Source organism: Xiphias gladius, chromosome 18 (genome assembly GCF_016859285.1).
Source record: "Xiphias gladius isolate SHS-SW01 ecotype Sanya breed wild chromosome 18, ASM1685928v1, whole genome shotgun sequence".
NCBI lineage: Eukaryota > Metazoa > Chordata > Actinopteri > Istiophoriformes > Xiphiidae > Xiphias > Xiphias gladius.
The window spans coordinates 12,201,772-12,211,049 of NC_053417.1; the positions used below are offsets into that span (position 1 = coordinate 12,201,772).

Genomic DNA, 9,278 nt, shown 5'->3' on the forward strand with positions numbered 1-9,278 from the left:
AAATTCCCAAATGTCACATTATCATAGTAACCAACATCTCAGATGTTTAATCTTAAGTAGAGATATCAATATAACAGCAAGTTTACTTTTGAAGATTAATCAACAATGTTTTGATAATAAATTAAAGTTATATGCACAGCAGCCAAAGTGCCAAGCACTTGTTCATTCAGGCTTTGCTACTTTTCTCTGTTTTATTATGCCGCCGTGCTGGTGACAGCCGTGGCCGGAGATATATTGTTTACGGGTTGTCTGTCCGTTCCATTCTCGTGAATGCAATATCTCAGGAACGCCTTGAGGTAATTTCTTCATATTTGGCACAAATATCCACTTGGACTCAAGGCTGAACTGATAAGAATTTGGTAGTGACCTCACAAAACACATTTTTGGCCATAGCGCACGAAGAATTCATATGCTAATTATTACAAAATACACTTACTACCTTCTATTTAATTCCCTCAGAGTCTTGAGTACATATATTATATGAGTCTGGACAGAAATGGATGTAAACAGCAACTTCACTAGTTGGCGGAGGAATACAACCGCAAGATGGTAATTCTAGTTTAATTATAAATTGAATAGCTTTAGGTTTGGGGCTGTTGGTCAGACAAAACAAGCAAGGTTACTTGCACTTCAGGAAATTGTGATGTGCATTTTTCATGATTTTCTAACATTTTATCCTGTGTTCCTTGTGGCATGCAATGTATGGGAGAAATATACAGTATGTCATTCTAGTACTGCAACTTACTATTATTTTCATTAACGATGAACCTTTTGATTATTTTTCGATTAATCGCTTGGTCTCTAAATAATCAGAAAACAGTGGAAAGGTGCTGTCATCAATTGTCATGTCTGATCAAAAACCTAAAAACCAAAGATATTCAATTTACTGTCATTTAAGATGAGGAAAAGCAGCAAATCCTCTCATTTGAGAAATTTAAACATCTAATCATTTTTGCTTGAAAAAAAAATGACTTCAACAATTAATCAAAATAGTTGCTAGTTAATTTTCTGTCAGTCAGCTAATTGATTAATCAACTAATCGTTGCAGCTCTGGTCCATTCCCATGTGTAATAGTACTAGAACTTCATCTAATCACAAGGAATCATTTGCATGTATTGCAACAGCAGAAAGCTTGGAGGTGAAACTGAGCGCTTCATTTTATTTGACTTTTGAGGAAATGCAGCTGCTTTGAGGGAGGCTTAAGATTTTTGGAGACAAAGCGCTCTTCCAAATTTAAGTGTTGACAAAATGACACCTCTGTTCCTCCTCTTCTCTGACAGCGCCAGCTGGAGTTGATAAACCACAGATTTTAGTTCAGTCAGCCACAGAAGCTGACAGTGATCGACCCTCTCTACTATACCCGATCTCTCTGCTACCATCAATTTTTCAGGGCTCAAAAATGTATTAATAGTAGGGTACTCCAGATCCCTTTGGTTGAAGAGTCCAGATGAGGATAAAATTCACACGAAAGTGCATGAGCAGCCCACACACACTCACACAAACCCACTCCCCCCCGAGCTCTGAATCATGAATGAGACCAGACTCCCACACTCTGCCAGAATGAGACAAGACCAGGAAAAATGGCATACAATGCTGCATCTTTAATCACCTGAGCTGTGACTTCATTTGATCTGCAGACACCAGCTCGATCAGTGTTTTCCTGCATGAGAGTCTCATCTCACGGCTCAGAGTGCCTCCAGTCATCTAAAATTCATTTACTGGTGGTGCTCGAGTTGAGACTAGTAGTAGTAGGGAACGTGAAATTTCTTCCTAATGCTGCATACTCTGATTCACCGCATACATGAATCAAAGATTTAAGCAGCTCTGTGGAAGAGTGGCAGTGATAATGATATCAAGTCCTTATCAGATGATATTATTTTACAGTTATAGGTTCTTTTACACTACATATTCAATCATTTAACCATATACATGTATATTGTCCACAGTTGTAAGACAGCAAAACATTTTCTTATTTTGTTTTTTTGACGGTGATGCAAAGTTTTAAAGTGAGCAAGACTACATTCTTGTTCTTTGAAGGTTTAAAAATCTTGCAAATATTTTTCTTTTTCATCAAAGAACTGACATGGTTGTTGGTATGTGATAAGTAAGTGTTATATCTGATCCATTAAACATGTTTATGGCCTCGCGTACAATTTCAAGATGCAATGACTGACTGTACTTTCAAAGGTATGTTGAAGGTGCTTTCTTTTTCTTTTCCTTAGAGTGAACTCAGGGGTGCTTTTCAAATTCGACCGAAGTGAAAAGGTCAAAAAAAAAAAAAAAAAAACTAATTTAACTTCCCCCTGCTAATCTTGCTCTTCAAGAATCTATGCAGCTATAACCCATAAGCTCATAACTTTTGAGCTGATGCTTTTACATGTGCCAACCCATTTTTTTTCCTTCCAAACAAATGGCACACCATGGGAGTGACGGAAGTGCCAACGTATTCCCTAGCCAAGATTCTACCTCAAATAGTGGCACAAGACAAATAGACTAATGGTGTTTTGATCTAAGCACACAAGCCGCAGGCATGACATAACACATGCCAGCTTCTTCATTTCTCGAGACCACACCACGGGCACTCCACGGAACGCTCATCCCATTCTCCCCCGTGACAAGACCAACTGAGTGTGTTGAAAGGTTCTTCCTGCTTGCACACGTTGCTCCAAGCCCAAGTTTTAATATAATGAGCATAGTATGTGTTAATAATTTACACACCATTATAGATCTAAACATCCAAATTCATTTATAAAGTTTCTGAACATCTTGTATTTAAGCATTATTGAATGAATGGTTAAACTTCAAGCAATTCACTCACTGTACGTACGCTACAATAACTAAAACATGTAAGTAAACTGAAAAATGGTTGCAACTTATTTTTTATTAGAACTAAACTAAATGTAACTGCAGTGGCCTAAATTGTGTATTTGTCTTACAACTGATGGTAGCTCTGACCAACTCTTTTTTTTTAGGCACAAGTGTTTGACAGTACCAGTGCACCTGCCTTTACTAAGGTAATAATTAAGGATCCCGTGAGGACTTAAGATCCTGCCAGTTAATAGTTCCTTAAATACACAGATTTAGGTCTTTGGTGGAACAATGGTTGAACTCAGCAGTTACCATGGGAGGTAATTTACGACCATGGTGGAGAAATGCAAGCTGATATTACCTGAAATGAATGAAAGATCCTCTACCAGACAAAAATCCTCAAGTGACTGTGAGCACTGGGGCTTAAGGCATCTGTACAGACTGGAAGCACGATTACTGCTGCTATTACAAAAAATCTGGAAGACTGCACTGTTTTGTAAAAATATGCAAATTGTGGCCCAATTCAAAACTATATGGTATTTACAGAATATGGTGTAATTTTACACTACATTGTTTTGACACTATAGAAGAAGTCAATGTACCTTTTCCTTGTTTATACAAGGCGTGCATGGATTATCAATCAAGCTACAACTTTGGAATATAAAGTAAGTATGTTTTTCCTATATTTGTTACCTTACTGGACACGTCCAGCTGTGATGTCCATCCACACCGCATTCCAAAATTGAGAGATCCTGTCTCTCAACATACCTCATTCTGTCATTGTTTCATGCGTAAACGCACTGCATACTCAATACACGCTGAGAATTAGCACATAATGTGCAACTGAAAACAGAGCTGAAGACAGTAACAATTCTATGGTATTTAATCATTTAAAATTTGATTATTTGACAAAAAATTCAAATATATAAAAAAAATTTGCACAGTATCATATTACAAATATACATTACAGACATTCTGTGACGAGAGGGAATCATTTTACATGACATTTCTCTGCCAGCAGAAAATTATGTTTATGGATGGCCACGTCTCTGAGGGTGCGAGTGACTCAAAAAGAGGAGGAGGTTGGAACGTGAACTTTATAGTTCCTCACTGAGCGCTGCCTGGTGTACATGACAAAATGCAAAACCAGCACTGAAGTATTTTGATGCACGGGGAAAATATCTGCATTCTGATTAGTACAAATCAGGGTTGTCGATTCTAAACAGTTTAAGGCAATAGGTAAGCATATGATCCAAATGGTTTCATTTTCTGCATTGCTACTGTTCTGTTCTGGCACACTGTAAAGAGTTACGTAGATACACTGTAGAATCTAGCAGGCTCCTTCAAACTATAACTCTGACTGTCCCGGCTGTACCTAAATTTGAATACAAGATAAAGATGGCATAGCTGTTGGTGGTCAGCTGCATTCCTTTGTTTTTTCAACACAAAGAGAAGGCTGAGCGGCGGAGACACAAAACTGAAACAGATTTCTAAAGAAATCGCGTGGGTCAGCCCACTACCAGTGCTTACCTGTTGTGTTAAAATGCTGAAACACGTGCCCGCATCAACCTTCTTCAGTGCGTGTGCTGTTTTTCCAATTCTCACGCAGACCATGCTCCACTCAGTGGGGTACAATGAACTTCATGTTCCACCCTCCTCCTCTTTCTGAGCCAGTGACATCATCAGAAACCTGCCAAGCCATAACACTTCCCCAAGGAGACGAGCAATAGCTCTACTAGTGCAGCTACTTGAATACAAAAGGTAAGAAGAGTAACTGCACTCCAGTGTGGTGTTGAGTGGAGGGAATTAAACCTTAGCTTTAGGTAGCAACAGTTACGCCTAAAAAGAAGATCCGGCTGGCCCATTGTCAGCATGAAACCAAAGACAGTGCTTGGAACTATGAGACTTCCCAGCAAATAGGGGGGGGGGCAAATGAGGCAAACATGTAAACGCTTTTCTATAGGGAAGAGTCAACTGTCAAAAAGTACCACATCTAGTTTCTGAGCCACATGTAATTTACTTAATAGCAGAATCACAATGTGCGAGGCAGCTCCCTCTCAGACACATGGACACTTGATTTCCTGAGAATACGCACGCTAAAGGACTTGAGACGGTCCGAGAGGCAATCAAGCAATCAAAGACAGCGAGAGATGATGTGACTGGAACTGAGTCCAGTCCCCTGTTGGTCCCTGGCGACAAAATGAGTTCTGTCAGAGGGTTTATAAACGAGCAAGAACTGTCGAGTGTATTTGTGTCCTCTTGCAGAAAAGACGCGTGGAATTAGTGATGGCCGTGGCAATTGGAGGACATACGGATGTTACTGTCTCTAATGTAGACAGTGTACAACTCCAGTGGGGACTGCGCAGCAGGGATTTCGAACCTGTGAGCTTTTCTAATTGGCGTATGGCCATAAGGCACATACGCCAATGCTCCAAGGCATGGACACGAATATGTGCGTTGACGTGAGCCATTTACACGCTGGACGTGTTGTAATAACCTCTGTTGCTGCCTACTATTGCCTGTGAGAGAGAAAACAAAAAAACAAAAACGCAAGGATAGTCTAAAAACCCGGAATATTACAGCCTGCACGCTGATATTTTTCGGTAAATGTCTAAAATATCAGGGTTGTGCGCCATTTGAATGTAATTATCTCCGATGGCTTAAGTGGAAGTTTGTGTTGACTGACAGCCTGATGATTGCACTGACCGAAAATAAGCAATAATTCTTTGGGAGCAATGAACATTTGAATTCAAACACAATACAGAGAAAGGAAATAGTTGTAGTTGTTTACCTGAGTAGGTCGCCCGCGGTGTTTGCTGATGTTTATCCCTTCTCGGACATCCATGTTACACCGCGCATCCCGTCACTCCTTCAGCCCAGCAGCTCCCAGCATCGAGTCGACGGCGACAGTTAAGTTCGCCCCCCCCCTAAACCCCCCCGCGGAAGTCGTTCCCGTAGAAATGGACCCAAACTCTCCTCTCGCCTCTGGAGGCAGGCTACCCCCAAAAACGCTAGCGCTCGCTCCCTCCACCCTCAGGCCCCCGCGGTGGTTTCAGGGTCGGGGCAGTTTGCTAGCAGCCCGTTTCCAGTTTCCGGCACATTCAATTTAGGGTCCCCCGGCTGTCCTGCTCGCACCGCTGCCGGGCTGACACGAACCAGACCCGCGGCGGTGGCTACTGTCACGGAGCTGCGCGGTGTGGAGGGTTTTGTTGTTGTTGTTGTTGTTGTCGTTGTTCTGTTTTGTTAAATTTCACTGAGTAATTTCATTTGGGGAGCAGAAAGTGCTCACGGTCTGTTTCGACGTCGGTGTCTGAGCGTCCGGCTCGTCCACAGGATGAGGACTGTAGTTGCCTGCGCGCGCGGCGGCAGTGGCACACGGGACATCCGAGGTGGATATACAGTAGTTTTTTTTTTTTTTTTTTTTTGGTTTGTGGTTTTGTTTTGTTTTTTTCACGCTGCAGGTTCACACCGCCTACTCCTCATCGCGCGCCCTGTCCTCAGTCCGACACGAGGACCAACGAGCCTGTAAATGATCTTTCCACTGCGAAGATGCTGTTTATTTATTAAGGCATTAAAACAAAAATTAAACATTTTTCATTTTCTTTGGAGGAACTGTAGGTATTGTGATGCTTTACTTAAAAAGCAATGCAGAAGTAAAAAAGTAAAGCAGCAATACCACAGCGTTAAATATTCTGTTACAAGTTTAAGTATTATCAGAAAGATGTACTAAAAGTATCAAAAGTATTCATTATGCAGAGTGGACCTTGTGTATTTATTACATATTTTATTATTTATTTTACTATTTATTATTGTTGTTTTATTACTACTGAAGCATTGAACTGCCGCATTTTAATGGTAGGGTATGGTAGAGCACATTTTAACTGCTTATTATAATGTTTGATTGTTTGATTTTATAAATTAGCATTTATTATACACTGGTATAAGTTATTAGTCATCTTATTAGTACATAGTCTTTTAGTGTCATCACATAATTACCAGCATATCGCCACTCAACATAAACCTGACTAGAGGTCTGATCAGACTAACTGAGAGCAGCAAAAGTATCTAAAAACGACAGCTGTCAGGTAAATGTAAATATTTAAGTAAAGTACAAGTACCTCAACACCGTATTCAAGTACAGCACTTGCGTAAATCACCTTCCACCATGTTCAGTTGAGAAAACGTGAACAGGAAGCTAAACTTGAATGGGAAAAGAGTGAAGTAATGCAGGATGGACACATAATGAAAAAAGAGCTAAAACTCTAAAGTAACTATATGACCGTTACAGAGGTGGCAGTGGCCTCTATACCTTACAGTAATGTCAACCCTCTAGACTGCGTACTGTATGTCCGTTACAGTGATGAAAGTAACTAAGTACATTTACTCGAGTACTGTAATTAAGTATATTGAGGTACTTGAATTTTAAGATGGACATTAATTACATGTTAATAATGGAGTTTTTGCTTTTGATTCTTTAAGTATATTTTGCTTACATTTCAAACACAGGACATACTTGCAAATGTGTATTCTAAATCATGGTACTACTTTCTCTGAAGAAAAGGATGTGAGTGCTTCTTCCACGATTGGCACATGATATCCCTGTTAGTTAGTTTCAACTTGTGGTCATCTTACAGCCAGGCTGTGCATTTTTGGTATTTGCTGTCATGATGTTTTAATGTTTTTGTGTATTTGACATATTTAATATTTCCCAGACGCAATTTTCAGTTTGGTAATAGATGATGTCGCCTCTTTGGAGCTCTGTTGCTTGTCTCCTGTTGCTTTAAAAAGTCACACAAAAAACTGACGATTAAGGCATTCCACCTTCAATAAACTATCACTGTAGTAGCATTTGTAAGTGTGATAAAATTATTCATAGTTGCAGCAGTTTTTTATGAGGTGTTAACATTATTTGTTCATCCCCTGTATGTGGTACTGCAAATTATCACAAAATTAAAACAAGAAACAAAAGAAACACAGCTCTGTCCGGAGTAACACATCTTTGCCCGTTGAAATGAGATATATGTATCATGCGCTTGTCTCTCATCCTTACTTCTACGCAAAACGGGGGAGCTTGCCAGCTCATAAAGTCTGAATAGTCAGAACTTCTTATTTGCACTACGCCTCTGGCTCATTATCCACTCATAATGTTGAGTGGGATTTAAGAGAATCTACTTCTGTTTGAGCAAATGGGAGTGTGATAGTTACAGAAGAAATTAATGAATGCCCCCCTGAGCCTTGGATAGGCAAAAAGAAAATATTTGGATTAACCTACTGAATGAACATTTAGTATTCCTTAGCCACACATGCACACAGCTACTAATGGCACATCAAAGCTCCAAGGAGCACTTAATAGTATAGCACCTACACAGAAAATATCAGCAACTTTTGAATATTGAAAGTTTCATGAATTCTTTAATTCTCAAGGCCGGGGCAATTTTTCTTATCATTTTACTGTGATGATTTCTTCCAAAGAAAAACTAACTGAATTTTACATTATGCAGTTTTAGTCATCTCTCTCTGCTCTGCTATGGGTAAATGTTGGATGTTGCCAGGCCCATGTGACAATGAGCTTTTCATTGTTGTTTGGAAGATGTCATTTAAATACATGAATTATGTTTTTTTTCCCCTGAGGCAGTAAATGAGATGCTGAAATGAGCAACTTGGAGCTGCCAGGAGTCAGAAAGACAAGCATTTTCAGGGCTGCCTCTGTGGGAGCAACAAAAGACAGATTATTCTCTGCAGAGGTGCCACATGCTCTTCTAGACACACGTGAAACAATGATCTTAAGTAAACATTGTCTATACTGACTATGTCTATATTTCACTGACTTGTACTTGTCATACTGTTATGTGTCAAGCTCCTCTTACATCTGCCTCTTACTCTCCACTTTACATACCTATAGATCTATTAGATCTCTTGTCTTCTAAACCTCTTCCTCAAGGTTCAACTTGATACAATGAACAAACTGACTGTTTAATTTAAGGAAACTAAATCAGATATGCAGTGCTGCTGTAAAGTGATCTCAAACAAAAGAATGGCTTAAAAAATCCGTTTTTATTTTAAAGTTGTATCCCCTCATTATGAAAGTAGCAAGTTAGATGTATTCTTTTGGCCCTTTCTTTAGGCTATTTTGGAGACAGAAACTAATCAATAGCCAAAAATCCTTCTACAAAAAGCCAGCTACAGCCACAGTATCACAGCATCTCTAGCTTGTAAATGCCCACTTTTTGACTCATTCATTTGTTGCAGCTAAATCAACAGTGTACTTCATGTAAGATTACACCCGTGTTCTCCGCACACAGTTCATCACAACATCTTTTTTACAACGGATTTCTTTTATTTTTTTTTAATATCTCCTAAACCTGCCTTTTAGGGGAAACTGCTTTAATTGGTGCTTGGGAGAAGCGGCTACGTTGACCTCTACTGTCTGTCAAAGCAAAGTTTCTGGCACAGTTTCTGGAAGACTGGGT

The 9,278-nt window shown here is 39.7% G+C and overlaps 1 protein-coding gene across 3 annotated transcripts in view; it reads right to left on the reverse strand.

Moving 5' to 3' along the window:
* cntn3a.1 (contactin 3a, tandem duplicate 1) overlaps positions 1 to 5,699 on the reverse strand; it is a 70,281-nt gene extending 64,582 nt beyond the window's left edge. For all 3 annotated transcript variants that reach the window (XR_005709441.1, XM_040153813.1, XM_040153812.1), the window contains exon 1: positions 5,600 to 5,699. The gene's annotated coding sequence lies outside the window, so the exon portion shown is untranslated. The remainder of the gene's footprint in view (positions 1 to 5,599) is intronic.
* Positions 5,700 to 9,278: the final 3,579 nt, after the last annotated feature.